Source organism: Oncorhynchus nerka, linkage group LG9a, assembly GCF_034236695.1.
Source record: "Oncorhynchus nerka isolate Pitt River linkage group LG9a, Oner_Uvic_2.0, whole genome shotgun sequence".
Taxonomy (NCBI): Eukaryota; Metazoa; Chordata; class Actinopteri; order Salmoniformes; family Salmonidae; genus Oncorhynchus; species Oncorhynchus nerka.
Window position 1 is genome coordinate 35,608,112 of NC_088404.1, and position 24,402 is coordinate 35,632,513.

At 43.5% G+C, this 24,402-nt stretch overlaps 1 protein-coding gene across 2 annotated transcripts in view; it reads right to left on the minus strand.

The window, feature by feature from the left end:
• Positions 1 to 24,402, minus strand: part of LOC115134225 (semaphorin-4B) — a 90,681-nt gene that overhangs the window by 62,791 nt on the left and 3,488 nt on the right. Inside the window, exon 2 of one of the 2 annotated variants that reach the window (XM_065022539.1) lies at positions 161 to 422. The exons of the other annotated variant lie outside the window; for it this stretch is intronic. The gene's annotated coding sequence lies outside the window, so the exon portion shown is untranslated. The remainder of the gene's footprint in view (positions 1 to 160; positions 423 to 24,402) is intronic. 2 annotated transcript variants of the gene reach the window in all.

Genomic DNA, 24,402 nt, shown 5'->3' on the forward strand with positions numbered 1-24,402 from the left:
ATTTTCACACCCTGGAATGACTCGGTCACTCTCCTTCCGGTCGTCCTATAGGAGACCTCCTCATAGACCTTCAACAAGGACGCAATTCAGCTGCTGAGTATGCCCTCGAGTTCCACACCATGGCTGCAGGGAGTGGATGTAGTGAGGCAGCTTTACCTACCGTCTACCGATGAGGGCTCAACAGGGAAGTTCAGGCGGAGCTGGCCTGTAGAGGTGACCTTCAGGATTTAAATCCATACATTCGTCTGTCCATCTCCATCGACCACCTCATCGCCGACCGCTGAAGATCTCTGCCACCCAGGAACACCAAACAATCTCCTTCCATGATCCCGTCCGAGTCTTTCAGAGCCCATGCAGTTGGGCCATGCTCCTCTCCCGTGTATCAAACATCAAAGGCGGATCCAAGAAGGGCTCTGCCTATACTGTGGAGGGAAAGATCATCTACTCAGCCATTGCCCTGTTCGCTCCCACAGAGAGATAAGGGTCCCTCCATTGCCATGCAGGTAGGAGTGTCCTTATTTCTAAACATATCCCAGAAGCAATTCTCCATCCCAGTATTGATAACCGTGAAGGGGGTTACTAAGTACATAGAGGGCTTGATAGATTTGGGAGCACCAGGTAATTTTATCGATCACCAGCTAGTACAAGAGTCTGACATTGATCTAACACATGTCACCCCTCCCTTAAGGATTAACACTCTGGACGGACAGCCATTGGGCACGGGCTTCATTATGCACTTGACACAGAGCTTCACCCTCCAGATTGGAGTCTTCCACACCGAAACCATGGAACTCTCATCCCCTAAACAGCCACTCATCCTCGGACACCCCTGGCTTTGTTGTCATGACCCTGCCATCTCGTGGCGACAAGGTCAACTACTGTCCTGGTCTTCTACCTGCTTCTACAGTTGTCTCAGCCTACCCTGCAGAGCCACCACCATTGAGGACTCTGCAGTGCCACACAGTATACCATCTGAATACACCCAGTACAGCAAAATCAAGGACTCCACTCTGCCACCACATCACCCAGGGGACTGTGCTATTGACTTACTCCCTGGAGCGTCCCCACCGAAGGGCTGTGTTTACCCCCCATCTATCCCGGAAAATGAAGCAATGGAGAACTACATTGATGAATCGCTCAAACGGTTTCATTCGTCCTTCCTCTTCCCCGGCTGTGTCCAACTTCTTCGTTGGAAAAAAGGATGGTGGTCTCCATCCACGTATTGATTACCATTCCCCAAATGACGTCATGGTCAAGAACCGTTTCCCTCTTCCTCTGATTCCAGTGACCCTTGAGCAAGTGGGCCACACCAGCATCTATACAAAACTCGACCTGTGAAGTGCCTATAACCTTGACCGTATACATGAAGGCGGCAAATGGAAGACTGCCTTTATCACTGCACGAGGGCACTACGAATACCTGGTCATGTCTTACTAAAGCTCCTGCTGTCTTCCAATCCTTTAAGAACAAGGTTTTCCAGGATATGATCAACCTCTTTCTCATCGTCTACATTGATGACATCCTGATTTACTCCCTGAAGGAACACGTGCAAAAGGTTCTTCAACAGCTCCTTGACCATAACCTTTATGTGAAGACTGAAAAGAGCACCTTCAAAGCAACCTTGGTAAACTTCCTCTGTTTCGTACTGACACCTGGAGGGGTCAGCATGGATGAGAACAAAGTCAACACCGTCAGTAACTGGCGCAAACCCACCACCATTAACTTCTTTGTGACAGGGGGCAACTTCTTTGTGACAGGGGGCATTTTCACGTCCGGATGAAAAGCGTGTCCAAAGTAAATGACCTGCTACTCAGACCCAGAAGCTAAGATATGCATATTATTAGTAGATTTGTAGAAAACACTCTGAAGTTTCTAAAACTGTTTGAATCATGTCTGTGAGTATAACATAACTTTTTTGGCAGGCAAAACCCAGAGGACAAACTGTTCAGAGAGGTCACTCTCTTTTCAATGGGTTTTCATTGGGAATCCAGATGTATTTTTTTACCCCTTTTTCTCCCCAATTTCGTGGTATCCAATTGTTTTAGTAGCTACTATCTTGTCTCATCGCTACAACTCCCGTACGAGCTCGGGAAAGACGAAGGTTGAGAGTCATGCGTCCTCCGATACACAACCGCACTGCTTCTTAACACAGCGCGCATCCAACCCGGAAGCCGTACAGCACCCTTAACCACTGCCTCACCCAGGAGGCCGGGGAATCCAGATTTCTAATTGACTTTCCTGCAGTTCCTATCGCTTCCACTGGATGTCAAGTCTTTAGAAATTGGTTGAGGTTTTCCCTTTGAGAAATAAAGAAGTAATGAGGCTCGAGGGAAGTGTACTCTTTGTTAGAGGCGTGTGACCTGAAAGCAGGTTCCACTTTGTTTTCCTCCGGTATTGAACACAGTATATCCAGTCTTAAATTTGATCGATTATTTACGTAAAAAAATACCTAAAGTTGTATTACAAAAGTAGTTTTAAATGTTTGGACAATGCTTACAGGTAACTTTTGAGATATTTTGTAGTCACGTTGCGCAAGGTGTTTTTCTGGATCAAACACGCCAAATAAATGGACATTTTGGATATATATCGACGGAATTAATCGAACAAAAGGACCATTTGTGATGTTTATGGGACATATTGGAGAGCCAAGAGAAGAAGTTCGTCAAAGGTAAGGCATGAATTATATTTTTATTTCTGCGTTTTGTGTCGCGCCTGCAGGGTTGAAATATGCTTTTCTCTCTTTGTTTACTGGGGCGCTATCCTCAGATAATAGCATAGTTTGCTTTCGCCGTAAAGCATTTTTTAAATCTGACTTGTTGGCTGGATTCACACCAAGTGTAGCTTTAATTTGTTATATTGAATGTGTGATTTCATCAAAGTTGAATTAATATAGTAATTTATTTGAATTTGGCGCTCTGCATCTTCACTGGATGTGGGCCAGGTGGGACGCTACTGTCCCACATATCCAACATTTCATTGGGTTCTCCAACTACTGCTGCACAATTGCTTTCAACAACTTGAATTACTGCTTCACCTCAGCTCTGGTCCTTCGCCAACCAGATCCGACCCTTCCTTTCTACCTGGAGGTGGATGCCTCCAAAGTAGGAGCCATACTCTCTCAGCGGGTGGGAACACCTCCCAAATCACATCCCTGTGCCTTCTTCTCCAGGAAGTGATTCCCCGCTGAGAGGCATTACAATGTGGGGGAACAGAACTCCTCGCCATCAAGCTGGCCCTCGAGGAGTGGCGCCACTGGTTGGAGGGCACACAACATCCCAGATTATCGTAATCTGGATTATATCAGAGGGGCCAAGAGGTTAAACTCCAGACAAGCCCGCTGGGCTCTCATTCACACGCTTCCATTTTCATGTTACTTACATCCCTGGAAAGAAAAACGTAACTGCTGATGCTCTCCCCCACCAGTTTGACCTTTCGACCAGTAAATCAGACCCTACACCCATTCTTCTTTCCTCTTGCATTATGGAACTGGTACAGTGGAAGGTTCACTCTGCCATGCAAGAACCCAGCTGCTCCTGAGACACCGGCTGGGAGGAGTTACGTACCAGCAGCTGTTAGACCCCAACCGATGCAATGGTGTCACACATCCTTGGGGTCAGGGCATTACACGAACCACTGAACTTCTAGCCCATAAGTTTTGGTGGTCCTCACTGGCATCCGACGTAAGGGATTACGTACTCTCATGTCCAGTCTGCGCCCAAACCAAAAGCCCTCGTCATCTACCTTCCGGTAAGCTTCAACCTTTGCCAAATCCTCACAGACCCTGGTCCCACATAGCTGTTGACTTCATCACAGACCTTCCTGAATCCTCTGGCAACACAACCATCCTTGTCATAGTTGACCGTTTTTCAAAAATGTGTCATCTGGTTCCTCTTCCCAATTTACCTAACGACATGGAATTGGCTGAGTGTATGTTCCAGCAGGTGTGCTGTCTGTATAGGATTCCGGAGGACATCGTCTCCGACCGCAGGCCACAGTTTGTCTCCCGGGGGTGGCGAGCATTCTGTGACCGACTGGGGGTCGCCCTCAGCCTCTCATCTGGGTACCATCCCCAGACCAACGGGCAGACAGAATGCCTGAAACAAGAAATAGGGAAGTACCTCCGCCAACAATGTTCTGCCTCTCCACACGACTGGAGTCGGTATATGGCCTGGGCCGAATACGCTCAGAACTCATTCCTTAATCCTTCTGTCTTACTCCGTTTCAGTGTGTCCTTGGTTACCAACCCCCCATGTTTCCCTGTGAGGCGGAGCCTGGTACTGTACAGCTGTCGACGACTGGTTTTGTATGGTTCTGTATTTATTTTCTTAGTAAACCTTGTTCTTGAACATAGCCCTGTTTTTCAGGTGCAATAAAACCTTCTGCACTCTGTGTGTGAATCTACACTTTAGTCTTACCACAGGAACTTCTGACACATGGTCAGTAGCTGATCATTTCATCACTGCTGACTGGATGAAATGCCTACTTTGTTAGGAGGATATCAGAAGCTATCTGTGAGCTCAGCTCATTGATAGGTTATTGTAATATGTGGATGAGAATATTTAATCACCTCTGTCTTTGAAACCTACGCAGCAAACTGCCAAAATAAACCAGCTCTTAGTAATGAATATATTTGAAATGGTATTCCATTTCCCATCTGTGGTAAATATCCATAACAGATGTGGAGCCAGCAGAAGCACCTAGCTGGCTGATGAAATGTAAAGTAGCTGTCTCTGTCTGTAGCCAGCCCAGGCCTGCAATCACTATCATGGCTGTACCTATTGCATTAATACCCTACTGTAATGTGGGGGAAGGAACTAGAACTCATCAACCTGAAAGAGGAGAGCAGTATGGCAGACTGCTTCCCCCTTTAAGGGAGAAAGTATCTAATGTGCTGCATGCCGACGCCAGCATCGTGACATTCACAACGCCAATGTCTAGGCATATTCCTTGTGTGAGTTATGACAATCATATCACTAGATCTTAGGAGTCATTTTTGGTCAGTTCTGACTAGAAAAATAACCTAGTTCATATTCAACATCCGGGGAAACTATTCCATTGATGTTTGGTCAATTTTGTGAGGTGTGAGCTGTGCTGGCCTAACTGAGTGAGAGAGCTGGCACTCAGCCTCCCTCCTCCTTGCAGCCAGGACTTTTTCCGGGCACTGGGGCCAAATCTCCCTGTCAAAACATATCAGTCAGGGTCTAAACCAGGCGTACTAAAATCTCTAGTGTGTTGTCATGAAGAAAGTTTCATAAGATCGTGAATGCAGATGGATTGAGGAAAACTTAAAGTCAAGTCCTTTTCTCTATTCGTTTCTCTATTGGTTGCATTTCTCCTATGCCACGATAATCCATTCAACTGACAGGTGTGAATATCAAGAAGCTGATTATTAAACAGCATGATCATTACACAGATACACCTTGTGCTGGGGACAATAAAAGCCACTCTAAAATGTGCAGCTTTGTCACACAACTCAATGCCACAGATGTCTCATGCTTTGAGGGAGCTTGCAATTGGTATGCTGACTGCAAGAATGTCCACCAGAGCTGTTACCAGATCATTTAATGTTAATTTATCTACCATAAGCCGCCTTCAACGTCATTTTAGAGAATTTGGCAGTACGGCCAACCTGCCTCACAACCGCAGAACACCACCAGCTGCGGGATCATCTGAGACCAGCCACCCGGACAGCTGATGAAACTGTTGGTTTGCACAACCGAAGAATTTCTGCACAAACTGTCAGAAACCATCTCAGGGAAGCTCATTTGCTTGCTTGTCGTCCTCACCAGGATCTTGACCTAACTGCAGTTCGGCTTAATAACTGACTTCAGTGGGCAAATGCTCAACTTCAATGTCCACTAGCACACTGGAAAAGTGTGCTCTTCACGGATGAATCCTGGTTTCAATAGTACCGTGTAGATGGTGGACAGCGTGTATGGCGTTGTGTGGTTTTCTGATGTCAACGTTATGAGCAGTGCCCCATGGTGGCGGTGGAGTTATGGTATGGGCAATCACATGCTACGGACAATGAACACAATTACATTTTATGGAAATTTGAATGCACAGAGATACCATTGTCGTGCCATTAATCCGCCGCCATCACCTCATGTTTCAGCATGATAATGCACGGGCCCATGTCACAAGGATCTGTACACAATTCCTGGAACTGACAATGTCCTAGTTCTTCCATGGCCTGCATACTCACCAGACATGTCACCCATTGAGCATGTTTAGGATGCTCTGCATCGACGTGTACGACACCGTGTTCCAGTTCCTGACAATATCCAGCAACTTCGCACAGCCATTGAAGAGGAGTTGGACAACATTCCACGGGCCACAATCAACAGCCTGATCAACTCTATGCGAAGCAGATGTTTTGCGCTGCATGAGACATATGGTGGTCTTACCAGATACTGACTGGTTTTCTGATCCACGCCCCTACTTTCTTTTTGTTATTTGACCAACAGATGCATGTCTGTATTCTCAGTCATGTGAAATCCATAGATTAGGACCTAATGAATTGAATTAATTTGACTGATTTCCTTATGAACTGTAACTCAGTCAAATCTTTGAAACGGTTGCATGTTGCGTTTATATTTATGTTCAGTGTATATGGGACTACTGGCTATCCCATGGTGGGAGAGGACCAGTCCGGTAGGCTTTCCGGAAGGTGATTCTGAGAGTACATAGGGGGCTGATAATCTTTGTCCTGGCTGTTTAGGATGCACTGTGGGTTTAACATGGGAACTCTGCCTTCTTCAAAAATCCATCCACAAAAGATAAACCATTACAGGGCTCTTCAGGAACAAATTAGAGTCCTCATTGAAATACCCAACACTTGAGGGATTACATGCTCTATCCACAGATCTGACTATTATAATGCAGGGCAGAGTTGTTGTTGTTGTCTTAGCTGTGTATGGTTAGTAGGACCCCATGAGAAAGCTGAAATAAAATGCTTACCATATGTAATTGCCTGGGTAAATATTTCATGCTGACATTTGCTTTGATAGACAATGCAAGGAGAATACGATTATACTGTTTACAACTTTACTAATGCAGGGGGACTGTATAATAGGAATCAGAGAAATGAATGAATGGTTGAGAGGAGTTGTTCAGAACCAGACACAGGAGACTATGTGGTGACCTAGAAAACCAGCCTTGGTTGCCATATGACTTCTATGAAATGAAATACTTTAGTGTTTAGCCTATAGCCTACTCTTAATGCATGCATTGCAAATCATGTTCTCTTCTCTCCAAGACGCTACTGATTGGGCTCCAACTGGTTCCTATTTAACTGATTCTACTTTCCAAGTATATGCAAAATCACCCATTATGATCTTTGTCTTGTGAGCTGATCATAGTATAGTCAACTAAATCAAAGCCTGCAGGTTCTATTCCTCCTCTATACTGTGCCTATCATAACACTAACATGCTGACCAGACCGGATGCGTCGCATGCGTGAGCGTTGCAAAATAAATGTAGAAATCCATGTTATTCAATTATTGCCCCAACACTGCTCGCTCGTGCCAACGAGCGTCTGCTGTTGCCAAGTCATTCCTATTTCTGACGCAGATCGCGCTGCAAGTCCTGCCTCTCCCATCTCCTTATTGGTTTATAGAAGCAGGTACCCACGTGCCATCTCCTCATTGGTTATACCCACGTGGGTGAATGAAAGACTAAATGTTTTGCCAGTTGTCGTGGTAAAGTGTAGATGCCAATCACCATATAAGTTCAAAGATGAAAAAGCCTGGAAGGAGGAGAGATACGATTCGGTTGGCCGTTTTATGTGTGGACTAATTGTCGGAGTAGAAGACCTTGTGCATTTCAGGTAAAAGAACAACTCAATGTTTATATCCCAGGACAAATTAGCTAGCAACAGCAAGCTAGCTAAATAGGACAAATTAGCTAGCAAATGTAAGCTAACTAGTTAAATTGCCATACATGTTTAATGCTTTTTGACCTGTCCCCAAATTAATGTAATTGGTTCAGAGTTTGTTTTGATATTTTAACCTGCGTGTCGTGATCGCGTTTGGTGTAGGGGGATAAAATACATTTATGCACGATAGCACACGATGGGGTACGCGCGCAGCCGGTTTTGGTTCCGTGTAATATATCTTTATTAGATGCGTATTCAGCCCCCGGAGTCAAAACATGTCAGAAAGACCTATGGCAGCGATTACAGCTGTGAGTCTTCTTGGGTAAGGCTCTGTATTGTGCAATATTTGCCCATTTATTCTTTTGAAATTCTTCAATGTCTGTCAAGGTGTTGGGGATCATGGCTGGACAACAATTTTCAAATCTTGCCATAGATTTTCAAGCAGATTTAAGTCGAAACTGTAACTTGGTCACTCAGGAACATTCCCTTTCTTCTTGGTAAGCAACTCCAATGAAGATTTAGTCTTGTGTTGTAGGCGTTACTGAGGGTAGTATGTACGGCCCAATACATCACTGGGGCCGAGCTACCTACCATCCAGGAACTCTATACCAGGTGGTGTCAGAGGAAGGCCCTAAACATATTCTAAGACTCAAGTCACCCAAGTCATAGACTGTTCTCTCTGCTACGGCACGGCAAGCGGTACCGACGCACCAAGTCTGGAACCAACAGGACACTGAACATCTTCTACCCCCAAGCTATAAGACTGCTAAATAGTTAGTTAAATAGTTAACCAATAGCTACCTGAAATATCTGCATTGACCCTTTTGCACTAAGCTCTTTTGACTCATCACATACGCTGCTGTTATTGTTTATCTATCACGTTGCCTAGTCACTTTATCCCTAACTATATGTACATACAGTACATTCGGAAAGTATTCAGACCCCTTGACTTTTTCCACATTTTGTTATGTTACAGCCTTATTCTAAAATGTATTAAATATGTTTTTCCCTTACCAATCTACACACAATACCTCAATGCCAAAGAGAAAACAGGTTTTTAAGAAATGTTTGCAAATGTGTACAAACAAGAAAAACAAATAATGTATTTACACAAGTATTCAGACACTTTGCTATGAGACTCAAAATTGAGCTCAGGTGCATCCTGTTTCCATTGATCATTCTTGAGATGTTTCTACAACTTGATTAGAGTCCACCTGTGGTAAATTCAACTGACTGGACATGATTTGGAAAGGCACACACATTTCTATATAAGATCCCACAGTTGACAGTGCATGTCAAAGCAAAAACCAAGCCATGAGGTCAAAGTAATTGTCCGTAGAGCTCGGAGACAGGACTGTGACGAGGCACAGATCTGGGGAAGGTAACCAAAACATTTCTGCAGCATTGTCCCCAAGAACACAGTGACCTCCATAATTCTTAAACGGAAGAAGCTTGGAACCACCAAGACTCTTCCTAAAGCTGGTCGCCCGGCCAAACTGAGCAATCAGGGGAGAAGGGCATTGGTGAGGGAGGTGACCAAGAACCCAATGGTTACTCTGACAGAGGACCAGAGTTCCTCTGTGGAGATGGGAGAACCTTCCGGAAGGAGAACCATCCCTGCAGCACTCCACCAATCAGGCCTTTATGGTAGAGTGGCCAGACTGAAGCCAATCCTCAGTAAAAGTTAAATGACAGTCCGCTTGGAGTCAAATCAAATCAAAGTTTATTTGTCACGCACGCCGAATACAACAGGTGTAGACGTTACAGTGAAATGCTTACTTACAGGCTCCAACAAATAGTGCAAAAAAGGTTTAGGTGAACAATTGGTAAGTAAAGAAATAAAAAGACAGTGAAAAATAAAAGTAGTGAGGCTTATACAGTAGCGAGGCTATAAATGTAGCAAAGCTACATACAGACACCGGTTAGTCAGGCTGATTGAGGTAGTATGTACATGACGATGCATATATGATGAACAGAGAGTAGCAGTAGTATAAAAGAGGGGTTGGCGGGCGGTGGGTGGTGCCAATTGAGGTAGTATGTACATGAATGTATAGATAAAGTGACTATGCATATATGATAAACAGAGAGTAGCAGCAGCGTAAAAGGGGGGTTGGTGGGGGCACACAATGCAAATAGCCCGGGTAGCCATTTGATTACCTGTTCAGGAGACTTATGGCTTGGGGGTAAAAACTGTTGAGAAGCCTTTTGGACCTAGACTTGGCACTCCGGTACCGCTTGCCATGTGGTAGTAGAGAGAACAGTCTATGACTGGGGTGGCTGGGGTCTTTGACAATTTTTAGGGCCTTCCTCTTACACCGCCTGGTGTAGAGGTCCTGGATGGAAGGCAGCTTAGCCCCAGTGATGTACTGGGCTGTACGCACTACCCTCTGTAGTGCCTTGCGGTCGGAGGCCGAGCAATTGCCGTAACAGGCAATGATGCAACCGGTCCGGATGCTCTCGATGTTGCAGCTGTAGAACCTTTTGAGGATCTGAGGACCCATGGCAAATCTTTTTAGTTTCCTGAGGGGGAATAGGTTTTGTCGTGCCCTCTTCACGACTGTCTTGGTGTGTTTGGACCATTCTATTTTGTTGTTGATGTGGACACCAAGGAACTTAAAGCTCTCAATCAAAAGGAATATAAAGGACTCTCTGTTCTGATGAAACCAAGATTGAACTCTTCGACCTGAATGCTAAGCGTCACATCAGGACGAAACCTGGCACCATCCCTATGGTGAAGCATAGTGGTGGCAGCATCATGCTGTGGGGATGTTTTTAATGGCAGGGACTGGGAGACTAGTCAGGATCGAGGGAAAGATGATCAGAGCAAAGTACAGAGAGATCCTTGATGAAAACCTGTTCCAGAACGCTCAGGACCTCAGACTGGGGTGATTGTTCACCTTCCAACAGGACAACGACCCTAAGCACACAGCCAAGACCACACAGGAGTGGCTTTGGGACAAGTCTCCGAATGTCCTTGAGTGGCCCAGCCAGAGCCCGGACTTGAAAATAGCTGTGCAGCAAAGCTCCCCATCCAACCTGACAGAGCTTGAGAGGATTTGCAGAGAACATTGGGAGAAACTCCACAAATACAGGTGTGCCAAGCTTGTAGCATCATACCCCAAAAGACTCAAGGCTGTGAAGGTTCTTCAACAAAGTACTGAGTAAAGGGTCTGAATACTTATGCAAATGTTTTTTTTCTTTGCCATTATTGGGTATTGTGTGTAAATTGATGAGGGAAAAAAAAAATTAATCCAATTTAGAATAAGCCTGTAACATAACAAAACTGAAAGTCATGGGGTATGAATACTTTCCGAATACACTATCTATCTCAATACCTTGTATCCCTGCACATCGAGTCGGTACTGGTAACCAGTGAATAGCCAAGTTATCGTTACTCATTGTGTAGTTATAACTTTTGTTATAATTTTTCTATTTATTTGTTGTGTTTCTATTTATATGTTTTTTTCTACTATTTCTCTTTTTATTTTTTTGCATTGTTGGCAAACATTTCACTGTTAGTCTACACCTGTTGTTTACCAAGTCTACACCTGTTGTTTACCAAGCATGTGACAAATACAATTTGATTGGATTTATTGTCATGCTGAAAGGTTAATTAGTCTCCCAGTGTCTTGTGTAAAGCAGACTGAAGCAGGTTTTCCTCTAGAATTTTGCCTGTGCTTAGCTTCATCCCATTTCTATTTATCCTGAAAAACTCCAGTCTTTGCTGACGTGAAGTATACCCAAACCATGATGCAACCACCCCCATGCTTGAAAGTAAGGAGGAATTTACTCAGTGATGTGTTGTGTTGGATTTGCCCCAAACATAAGGCTTTGCATTTAGGCCAAAAAGTGTATTACTTTGCCATGTTTTTGTCACTATTACTTTCGTGCAGCCTTTCCTAAAGTATGGGTCGCGACCGACACGGACCTGATAATGGTGGGTCGTGATGTGCCAGAGTAAATATATAATTATTTCATTCATTACTGGAATTGATTTGGCCAAGTGTGCTCTCTGCTTAGCAGCGGTCTGCTCAGTTTGGCAGGTGCGTGAGTGTGAGAGGGAGATGCACATGTGCTTCGCGGTTTACCTGATCTTTTTTCTGCAGTTTTCTTGAAGATTACTCCGCGATACACGCGATGCAGCGCTGTCGTTCAGTAGCAGATGATGCACTGTCTGCCACTGACTTGTCATTCTCACACGCCATCACTCACCGCTGTCATCAAATGGATTCATGCTAACCACAAGTTCTGACTGAGGTCAATTGTCATGAAACGCATGTACAGCGATGAGTTTCTCTTTCATAGAAACTTATAACAAGGAGCGCCCAATGTGTTTTGTGCGGGGAAGTGCTTAGTAATGAAACGACAGGTCCTGACCAAACATCCACAGCACCCTGGTAAACCCAGGGAGTTCTTTCAGAACAGGGCAGAATGCTTCAGGAAACAGTGCTTCCACAGTGGAAAAGTAAGTCAGCTAGCAGCGCATTGTTGTCATTGTATAACAGGTGATAAGCGTAAATAAGGGAGTACTAACTAACTCTAATAGTAGTAGATGTGAGTTTCTCTTTCACACAATCCACTGGCCTTGTACACAGCTAATAGCTATCATTCGCAAGCAAGATACTGATAGTGCAACCTTAGTAACAGTACAGTCAAAGCCAAAAGTTGAGAATGACACAAATATTAATTTCCACAAAGTTTGCTGCTTCAGTGTCTTTAGATATTTTTGTTAGATGTTATGGCATTGGCCTTTGGCCTTTCTAGGGAGTTTTTCCTAGCCACCGTGCTTCTACACCTGCATTGCTTGCTGTTTGGGGTTTTAGGCTGGGTTTCTGTACAGCACTTTGAGATATCAGCTGATGTACGAAGGGCTATATAAATACATTTGATTTGATTATGGTATACTGAAGTATAATTACAAGCATTTCATAAGGCTTTTATTGACAATTACATGAAGTTGATGCAAAGAGTCAATATTTGCAGTGTTGACCCTTCTTTTTCAAGACCTCTGCAATCCGCCCTGACATGATGTCAATTAACTTCTGGGCCACATCCTGACTGATGGCAGCCCATTCCTGCATAATCAATGCTTGGAGTTTGCCAGAATTTGTGGGATTTTGTTTGTCCACCCGCCTCTTGAGGATTGACCACAAGTTCTCAATGGGATTAAGGTCTGGGGAGTTTCCTGGCCATGGACACAAAATATCGATGTTTTGTTCCCCGAGCCACTTAGTTATCACTTTTGCCCTATGGCAAGGTGCTCCATCATGCTGGAAAATGCATTGATCATCACCAAACTGTTCCTGGATGGTTGGGAGAAGTTGCTCTCTGAGGATGTGTTGATACCATTCTTTATTCATGGCTGTATTCTTAGGCAAAATTGTGAGTGAGCCCACTCCCTTGGCTGAGAAGCAACCCCACATATGAATGGTCTAAGGATGCTTTACTGTTGGCATGACACAGGACTGATGGTAGCGCTCACCTTGTCTTCTCCGGTCTTCTTCTCACTGCAAGCTTTTTTCCGGATGCCCCAAACAATCGGAAAGGGGATTCATCAGAGAAAATTACCCCAGTTCTCAGCAGTCCAATCCCTGTACCTTTTGCAGAATATCAGTCTGTCCCTGATGTTTTTCCCGGAGAGAAGTGGCTTCTTTGCTGCCCTTCTTGACACCAGGCCATCCTCCAAAAGTCTTCGCCTCACTGTGCGTGCAGATGCACTCACACCTGCCTACTGCCATTCCTGAGCAAGCTCTGTACTGGTGGTGCCCCGATCCCGCACCTGAATCAACTTTAGGAGAAGGTCCTGGCGCTTGCTGGACTTTCTTGGGCGCCCTGAAGCCTTCTTCACAACAATTGAACCACTCTCCTTGAAGTTGTTGATGATCCGATAAATGGTTGATTTAGGTGCAATCTTACTGGCAGCAATATCCTTGCCTGTGAAGCCATTTTTGTGAAAGCAATGATTCCTTGCAGGTAACCATGGTTGACAGAGGAAGAACAATTCCAAGCACCACCCTCCTTTTGAAGCTTCCAGTCTGTTATTCAAACTCAATCAGCATGACAGAGGTATCTCCAGCCTTGTATTTGTCAACACTCACACCTGTGTTAACGAGAGAATCACTGACATGATGTCAGCTGGTCCTTTTGTGGCAGGGCTGAAATACAGTGGACATGTTTTTGGGGGATTCAGTTCATTTGCAATGCAAAGAGGGACTTTGCAATTCATCTGATCACTCTTCATAACATTCTGGAGTATATGCAAATTGCCATCATACAAACTGAGGCAGCAGACTTTGTGAAAATTAATATTTCTGTCATTCTCAAATCTTTTGGCCACGACTGTACAAATGAAGATGAAAAATGATCAGGCCTACTGTACATCTTACTGTAGAAATTGTTGAAAAGTAGTCTAGGTTGGAACTGTTGCTGTTAAAATACAATCATATTTTTTCTTCTTAAAAGGAATAAACTGATTGAAGCAAGATGCTTTTTGAGGCAAACACACTCACACAGTTCTGAGTTGTTCATCTACAGCAGGAAGCGGTCTCCTGTCTGACTGAGAAAACAGTAGATGTTCTGGTTCAGTTTGGCACCACATTTTTTTTTTTTTTTTACCTTTATTTTACTAGGCAAGATCAGTTAAGAACAAATTCTTATTTTCAATGACGGCCTAGGAACAATGGGTTAACTGCCTGTTCAGGGGCAGAACGACAGATTTGTACCTTGTCAGCTCGGGGGTTTGAACTTGCAACCTTCCGGTTACTAGTCCATACCTTCCGGTTACTAGTCCAGTTCTCAACTCTGACATACTTAAAAAACAAGTAGAGAAACAGTTAAGGCTGAGCATGACCTCAGTGTTGCACTGTCAACAGAGCCCAGAATAGACATGCTCTCATTAGGACTGTGTGTCTCTGTGTTTTCTGGTCTACATCTGTGTGATGTGATCAATCAGTTTATTCCAGTTCAGAATAAAACTTATGTATTGTATTTTAACAGCAACAGTTCCAACCTAAACTATTTTCAACAATCATTTCTACAGTAAGATATACAGTAGGCCTGATAATTTTTCATCTGTACTGATACTTAGGGTTGTACTATCAAAAAGCCTGTGTGTGTGTGTGTTCTGTTATTCATCTGTGTGATGTGATCAATCAGTTTATTCCAGTTCAGAATGAAAATGATTTATTGTATTTTAACAGCAACAGTTCCAACCTAGACAGATATGTAAGAGTGTTTTTAATTGTGGAAAAAAAACATTTATATATTTACATGGATATTTAATTTATTTGTTTTTTTGTCTACAATGCATTTGTTTTAGGCATAAGGGCAATGAAATGTACCAATATTTATGTATAGTTGCATATTTTCCTAAGCTTGAAAACACAGAATTTCTCATTTGGGTCCCAGGCTGAAAAAGTTTAAGAACACCTGCTGTAGTGTCTTGTTACATACAGTATGAATGTTTTGGAGTATTTTGATTATGTATATTTCTATTCTTCTTTTCACTCTGTCATTTAGGTCATTATTGTGGAGTCACTACAACGTTGTTGATTCATCCTCAGTTTTTCCCCATCACAGCCATTAAACCCTGTAGCTGGCCTCATGGTGACATCCCGGAGCAGTTTCCTTCCTGTCCTGCAGCTCAGTTCAGAACGACAACTGCATCTTTGATGTGTCTAGGTTATTTAATTCATCATCCACAGCAGAATTATTAACTTGACCATGCTTAACGAGATATTCAATGTCTGATTTGTTATTGTTACCAATATAAAAACCCTACCCTTCTCCATGAGGCTTTCGAAAAGCTCCCTAGTTTTGTAGTTGAATCTGTGCTTGAAATTCAATAGTTGACTGAGAGACCTTACAGATGTTGTATGTATGGGGGACAGAGGAAGGGTTAGTCATTAAAAAATCATGTTTATTTCACACAGAGTGAGTCCATGTAACTTATTATGAGATTTGTTAAGCCAAATTTTACTCCTGAACTATTGTAGGCTTGCTTAAACAAAAGGGCTGAATACTTATGCAACAACTATATTTCTGTTATTTTATTTGTATTATTCTGTAAAAAAAAATATTTCATTTTCTTTGCACTTTGACAATATGGAGTATATTGTGTAGACCAATGACACCAAATCAAAATTCTCTCTCTTTCAATCCCACATTGCAATGCAACAAAATGTGAAAAAATCAAAAGGGGGGTGAATACCCACTGTTCATCCTTTTCAACAGCCATTAGAGAAGTCACAACACTTCCATCAGAGGATCTGTTGTGCCTCCTGGCTCACAGCACTCACCCAGCTGTTCTACATGCAGTCAGAGCAATTATCATCCCAAATGTGTTGCACAAGTACTGCTGGGACAATCAGAAGATACAGTACTGTATGCTGGGGTGGGTATATGCTAAACCCAGGCCAGTCCTCCCTTCTCTCTCCTCTCACTCTACTATTGATTTGCCCTTGGAGCCGGGTTTTGTGTGTGCTCAATGGGGACAGAGCCTGGCTAGCTAATTATGTGGACACCCAGTAATGAGATGCACATGCAGTCCAGAACAGTGGGATGATATGCAGTCTTCTCCATGACACATACAGACAGGGGGCCTGCAGGATGACTCACAGGGGGGCTGCTGTCTTCATTAGAGCCTAAAGGAGACCCTCATATGATCACAGTCACACCAGCCTGGCAGGCCATGACAGGCTCTCAAACCTCCTACACCATTTGAGCTTGAATGTCACATATTCGAGCATATGAAAGAAAAATACCAGGAAATACAAATGGATTTCCATTAGGAAAACAGTACAGAAAGGAATTCATTTAACTATACAATCCACTCTGAAATGTGCTACTTCAGAAATGTTATTGAGCCCACTGTCAGCGAGCTGTTTAAGATATCAAGCCGTGCTCGGTTTATGAGGGGTCAAAGCGTCTGTGAGACACAGGTGAGGAGCTGTAAAATTCCTGGTTGCTGAAAGTAGGTCAGAGCAGTCCAAATGTTTGCTGCTCCCGCTCTAAATGTTTTCTATTGTTTGGAATTATCTCCCTGTATCCTTCTTTGTGCATTTACTACTGGGGCAATATGGACCCTGAGACGCTAAGCTTGTTACAATCTGCAGGACTTTGTATCTCTAGTTAGTTTCTGTTTTGCTTTGGTTCTGACTGCATGTGGTAGATACGTTTTTATTTGATTGGAAATGGCCTATTATTGTTAGTTCAAAAGTACACTGTGGATGTATGCCTTATTAATGACTAACACTTCAGGTTTGACAAATACACATTAGGTTGTACGAATACAAAGTTCTTTCATTAACATTTCATTCAGTTGTTTAATTTGTCATTGAATGGTCACTCAACCAATCAATAGTTATTGATCACCAGATGGAACCTGCATAGATAACATTAAAACATTTAAATGATTCTTTAGCAAAGCTCCCTTAAGACTAGGACAACTATGAGGTAAAGGCAAAGATAACATATAGAAAAACATGTGAGACTAGAAACAAACAGATTAGGCTACTTCAGAATGTGAGTGAACAAGGGTGCACACGCCCCAGTGCTCCATTTGAATCTCTACTTGAAATCACCATCTTGGTTCAACCAGCTGGAAAATGTATTCAGATTGGAGTCTGCTTAAAAAAAAAATGGATTAAGATGGTCTGAATTCTTAAACTGCTGTAAACAATGGTGTGTGGGTGTCCCCTCTGGATGGCCATAGAGAAAGGTTGCACACATTCCAATAGCTTAGGCTTAGACAAATGCTCTGAGCGCTGGCTAGTGCAGGGTAGTGTGCTCAGCCCATCCATCCATCCATCCATCACTGTGTAGGGCTGATAAAGGGCTCAGCCTCTGCTCCTACACACTGCCATCACTGACACACAGCCCCTATAGACACCCACATCTCCTTCTCCTCGTCCATCCCCTCCACCCATGGTCTGTTACTGACAGATGCCTGCACCCCAGGGTTTCTCAGAGAGCAGGCTCTGAAAACCCTGACCCTCCCCTTGCCCATCACTCTCCCTCTTCCCAATGTCTTCTCTATGCTGAGCTCTGGTCAGCAGCACTGCACATCACCTTCACTCAATATCAATCACTGAGCCCAACACATCTCCTACTAATGCTGTGTCTCGGTGAATGTCTACACAGGACCAGGAGTCTCTCTATGACAGAGTACTTGTGGTCAGCTCATAGCAAACTCTGCACACATTTCCACACAGCTTACTGTATGAAGAACAGAGAAACGGCATACAACTCTATATGAATTATGCATAATTTGATCTAGAACAGTGGTTCCCAACCTTTTTGGCTTCCTGTACCAACAACTGAATTTGTCTGCCCGGAGTACCCCTGAAGTACCCCCTCACGTGCATTCTACGAGTAGGCATATGGTCTCATGAGTCTTTTTGAGTACCCCCTGTGGATAGGACAAGTATCCCCAGGGGTCCTACTACCCCTGTCTGGGAACCACTGACCTAGAGGATAACATTGATTATTTATCATGTCTGAGAGGAGCAAGAGGAGATTATACATATGAAGCAGTCATACAAGTGGCCTCAGTAGAGTACCAGAAACAAGAGAAAAAAGCTGCAAGCAATAAATACATATATACAAAACTGATGGCGATAACAGCCAACTGGGGAGTGACATTAACATTTTCCCTCTTTGATGTACTTCATATCTGCTCACTATTTGACTGTGATCATGACTTTCAGCCTACAGGCTTGTCGGTGGTCACTCTCTTCCATGCACCAGTTTGTATGTAAGCTGCTCTTATTTGCTATGGGAAGATTATGGGGTTATATCCTGCCTGTTTGGCCCTGTCCGGGGGTATCATTGGATGGGGCCACAGTGTCTTCTGACCCTCCTCTCTCAGCCTCCAGTATTTATGCTACAGTAGTTTATGTGTAGGGGGCTAGGGTCCGTCTGTTATATCTGGAGTACTTCTCCTGTCTTATCCGGTGTCCTGTGTGAATTTAAGTATGCTCTCTCTAATTCTCTCTTTCTCTCTCTCGGAGGACCTGAGCCCTAGGACCATGCCTCAGGACAACCTGGCATGATGACTCCTTGCTGTCCCCAGTCCACCTGGCCGTGCTGTTGCTCCAGTTTCAACTGTTCTGCCTGCGGCTATGGAACCCTGACCTGTTCACCGCACGTGCTACCTGTCCCAGACCTGCTGTTTTCAACTCTCTAGAGACAGCAGGAGCGGTAGAGATACTCTCAATGATCGGCTATGAAAAGCCAATGAACATTTACTCCTGAGGTGCTGACTTGCTGCACCCTCGACAACTACTGCGATTATTATTATTTGACCATGCTGGTCATTTAGGAACATTTCAACATCTTGGCCATGTTCTGTTATAATCTCCACCCGGCACAGCCAGAAGAGGACTGGCCACATCTCATAGCCTGGTTCCTCTCTAGGTTTCTTCCTAGGTTTTGGCCTTTCTAGAGAGTTTTTCCTAGCCACCGTGCTTCTACACCTGCATTGCTTGCTGTTTGGGGTTTTAGGCTGGGTTTCTGTACAGCACTTTGAGATATCAGCTGATGTAAGAAGGGCTATATCAATCAATTTGATTTGATTTGATGATTATAAATGGACATTTCAATGCAGGGTTTGTACCAGTGTTGTGGAAGCTGCTCATAGTTTACCAAACTAACAATTCACACTAGAATAAGTTAAGCTACTCTAAAGCTACCCGTAAGAAAAATATTGTTTACTTTGAAAAGGCAGTACACTTACAGCCAAGCTTCTCTGTGAAAAATTATCATATCTAAATCTGAAATGTCATAGACAAAAAAAATTGCAATAAAATATGTCTCTGAGGTCAGGTGTAAAAGAATGTGTAATTTAGCCTATTAAAGACTAACTATGTTTCAAATGAGGATTAGGCAGGTTTGATGCCAAAAATAAAAGGACATACTTGCTGACTCCACCCATATTTTTCTAATCTTTTTGTAAAAAAGTAGTGTGTAGTTCCAATAGTTATATACACCGCAAAACAGTAATTAAATGCTTAAAACGGTACCAATATTTGAATTTAGTTCAACTACCACCAAGCTACTGCAAAATGTAATTAAACTACTAGTTGAACTACATGTAGTTCGATACTCCCCAACACAGGCTTGTACTGTAGTAAACCTTCATCTGAGCATTCGTGTAGCACATCTGCAGAAATGTCAATGATCATTACAGAGGTAATAATAAATATCATAGGTCTCCCAGTTCAAACTGAACGCAGAAGTTGCCTTAATATGTAGACTGTGCTGCTCTACCTTTGTAGTCAGGCTGTGCTCTGTGTGATAAGAGCCGTCTTCTGGGCTGCAGACGGGAGAAAATGCTCGCCTAACATTTTGAGATGGAATTGTAAACCATGTGACAGTGAAAAGATTGGCAAAATAATATCAGACAGGCAATCAGGTTCACAAAATCTGTTTTACAGAGATATGTAAATCAAGAGCTACTGATCCTGGGGCAGCAGATGCTGACTTGCATTGATGCCTGTGGTTGCTCAAGATCCTCTTCTTCTCTCTTAGCCTTGAAATTAGTGGGGGATGATACTAAGAACCAGCCAAAGCCCCCTGGTTGTCTGTATCACTTGCAGTGACCTCAAGTTGGAGTGATCGATAGTATGCTACTTATTCTTAAAGAGTCACCAATGCATTGGAATCCCAATCATTCCAGCCATGTCATCAATCCTTTAGAACACAGTTATGTAGGGTACATTCCACTCAGTGGAACCCAATAAACCTAGACACTAACACATATCATGTTTTGTTGTTGTATTGTTTCTATTATTTTGTTGTTGTTGTATTGTTTGTAGATCGTTGTATTTAGAATGTGTGTGACTGTCCTTGTCTTGTGTTTTGTTACTTGTCAAGTTGTGTGTTTTCTGTGGACCCCAGGAAGAATAGCTGCTGCCTAATGGGGACCCCAAAAGGGGGCAGCCTGGTTGGCAATCTGGAGGAGACGCGGTCTTGTCACTCAGTGTCAACCTGATAGCCATAGAACACTAAAGCGTAACACAGCTCCTACTGTAACATTTGTTTAAAGCTGCAATATGTATCTTTTCAGGCAATCTGACCAAATGCACATAGAAATGTGAGTTATAGATTTGTCATTCTCATTGAAAGCAAGTCTAAAAAGTGGTAGATCGGTTCTATGTGTGCTATTTCTATGCTTCCTGTTTTTCAGTTGAGTTGTGTCTTTTAGACCAGCTTCAAACAGCTGAAAATGTTTGTTTATTGAGATATTTCACAGTGTTTAAGATGGTACAATGATTCTCTCCGCTTTTGTTTTGTCACAAACTGAAATTAGGTGAACTATTAGGATTTTAGCAACCTGGAAACGGCAGAGCGATTTTAGCATATTGCAATTTTAATACTAAAATTTATAATTTTAGGACTAATTGAATATTACAAAATGTACCTCTTCACATTGGAGGGCTTGTTCTATTAAGTTTTCCCTTGAATCTGTTTTCTTCATATTTCTTAGTAAAAAGTTGTGCTGGGCAAGATGATTTAAAGTAAGGCTGACTGACTGCCCGCTCTATTTAACCAGACAATCATAATAAGGGGATTGACAGCCTATCAGATAACACTGTTCAGTGCAGCTGATTGCATGTACATACAGGCAGATCTCTTATATAGCATGGTGCGGATAACTAGCACTCTGAAGTAGTAGAGTGCAAATGGAACTTAATGACTAAGAAAAAGGGTAAAAATGTCATTTCTCCTTTTCATTGACACCGAGCAAAGATACATGCATTAAATGCATAAGTTGATAAGCTTTATATCAGATTTGTGCTCGTGGGAGTTAGCTTTCAATTTGCTTTCACTGGCTCTGCAGAGGATTGTTGGTTAATGTAGTACGGAGTGAAGTGAACTCCAAAAGGACCCTTGAAGTTCCTGTGGCCTTTGTTTGCAGTGAAGGGCCCAGCCGTAGAGTGCAGTGGATGATGCATGTGAGATCCAATCAGAGTCCTGACACGTCCACACAGCTCAGCTTTGTGCAGGGCCCTGCGGCTGCAGGCATGGAGGTGGGAGCTGATGTCATGGAGAGATGGCAGTGAAATGATCTGTTACAGGAAAGCTGAGCCTCTTCAATACCATATTAGAGCCAAGCCCACAGAATTTCCTCAGACATCTTCACCTACTTTCACAACATAGGGGTCAGGGCATGTCATACCACAGGTTAAGCCCTCTGATGCAAACTCCTTTCCAGACATGAGCAGAGCAAGATGGATGTTGCTTTAGTGAGTCTAGAATTATGAAGAAGGAAGGTGTGTAGCCATGAATTTCCAATATACACAAAATAAAGATGATGCAGAACTGGAACAATGATAACCTATTTTATTATCTGAGACATTTTGTAGGTTAATCTATGAGGTAGACTAAATGCAGCTGGGTAGACTAGACCACTATCAGGTCGTAAAGAGCTTGCTTGACCTTAGAGCTGAGACTGAACAAACCAAAGGTTTTCTTTTTTGCCTGGATCCAGAGTCAACTGATTAGAGGGAACAGCAGGAAGACAGTCATTTGAAGAAGACATAATTCAGACAATGAGCATAAAGTATCTTTCAGGAGCCATATAAGGTAATCTCCCAAAATACCCTGCAACTCAAGGGTGAACTGTAACTTGAAAAACAAGGCTCTGCTGCTTTGTTCAGTACAAAAGCAAACACAGCGTAGCTCTTTCTTTTGGGCAACCCCATCGCAATAAATAGTACAGCAGCCTCCAAATAAACACAAGAAGGTCCCTTTTCCTACTTTATTAATTCAGCAGCATGAGGATCAGTCTTTTACAGACTAAAGGAGAGCTGTGTAGGACAGCATGAAAATATCTTTATGACCTGAACCAATTAACCAGCTGCCCTCTCTCTGTTCCTCTGTCCCACCGACCATTCTAGCGGCAGTGGGGAAAATGAGCATCAATGCATCAAAAGCGTTAGTTCCTTCCTGTGAGCTGCTACCTGCATGCTAAGCAGCTCCATTCCCCCAGATGTCTGAAAGCCTTGCTGGACCCCAGGCAGCATCAGCAGCAAATCTGTATATGTCTCCCTCCCAGGCTGCCCAGACCTGTGTAGTCAGGCAGACAGTTGAGTGGACAGGTGCCAGGGTGGAGAGAGGAAAGGACAGTTACCTGAACCCTGCGGTCACTCACACCACGAGAAAGCACCGGGATAAGACGTTAGCATCTTTCAAAAGGCCACCCGGATGTCTTGCCCTGGCTCTTCATCTATCGCATATTCGATCCAATACCATTAATTATTCAGACTGAACTGTGCCTACTGTGTCTCTCACCTCAAACACCTGCAATGCTTGCCTACCTGGATTACAGTGTTTCCATAAGAGTATTTTAGACTGCCACGGTCTACTATCAGTCATGCAGTTCACCTCACTCCTCATATTCCATATCTGTAGTGCTAAGTACAGACTGTGCAGTGTAGATAAAAGAACAGCACAGTATGCGATCATGTTGTTAAATGATCACGCTGTAAAAGGAGTTTGTAAAACAGTTCGGTAGGCCTATATTTTATGAGGTGCTGCTCTGTGCAAAGTTTTGCTAAGTGGGTCATGACATGAGCTGTCATGTGCTAACCTAACACAAGGCTAACTACAGTGAGGGCTCATTGGCATTAGCATAAGAAAGGCATAGCTGGCAGAGCCTTTGACTTTTGGCGAGGGGTTGTAAAATGTTACAGCTCTGGTGTGCGTCATGCTCATACAGCGAGACGCGAAGGGAGGCAGAGAGCAGCGCAGGTCTTCTTTCATGACTCCACACAGCCATGGAGAAGTGAACTAGGGGGATAACGCCAGCATACTACCCTCACTCACTCCTTCGTTTGTGGATTCCAGCTACGCACGCAATGACTAAATACCAGCATCTCTCCTCCTTGTTCTCCTCTGTGCACGCCTCCCACTCCTAACTATCAGCAGGGATTCCTGACTAGATAACATGTGACCGACATTCTCCATTAGACACTTGGTAGGTTAGAGGAGGACAGAATCATCCAACAACACAGTAATGAGCATGTGACTTCTCAGCTAGGCATAAGCTAAATGTTCAGTTGGCCTTCACATAATTGGATAATTGATAAAGGACATATTATCTCCCAAAAATTGCTTATAGTAGAAAAGCAATTAAAAGCCTAATTTGATCAGTAGTCTCCAGCTGGAATGTCTTGGAGGGTCAGCAGCGCCATTAGTTGCATAAAGGGCACAACCTGGAATGCTGGGAGGTCATGATGGGGAGGGATGATTCTAATCATCACACACAGGAGCTTTCACACTGGCGTCAGAGAGGGGCATACCAACACAAGTGACAAACACTTCATGTAGACACGTTTGGAGTACGCAGGTCACACATTTAGCTCCCCTCCAGGTCGAGCATTAGTTAGAGAGGTACAGAAACTCACATTCCCCAGCTCACCACGGTTTAAAATACAACAGTATAATGCTTGAAACATGGACATGCAAGAAGAACCGGTGTGAACCCGAGGGTGACGGACAGTGCGCCCTGAAGACAATTTTGC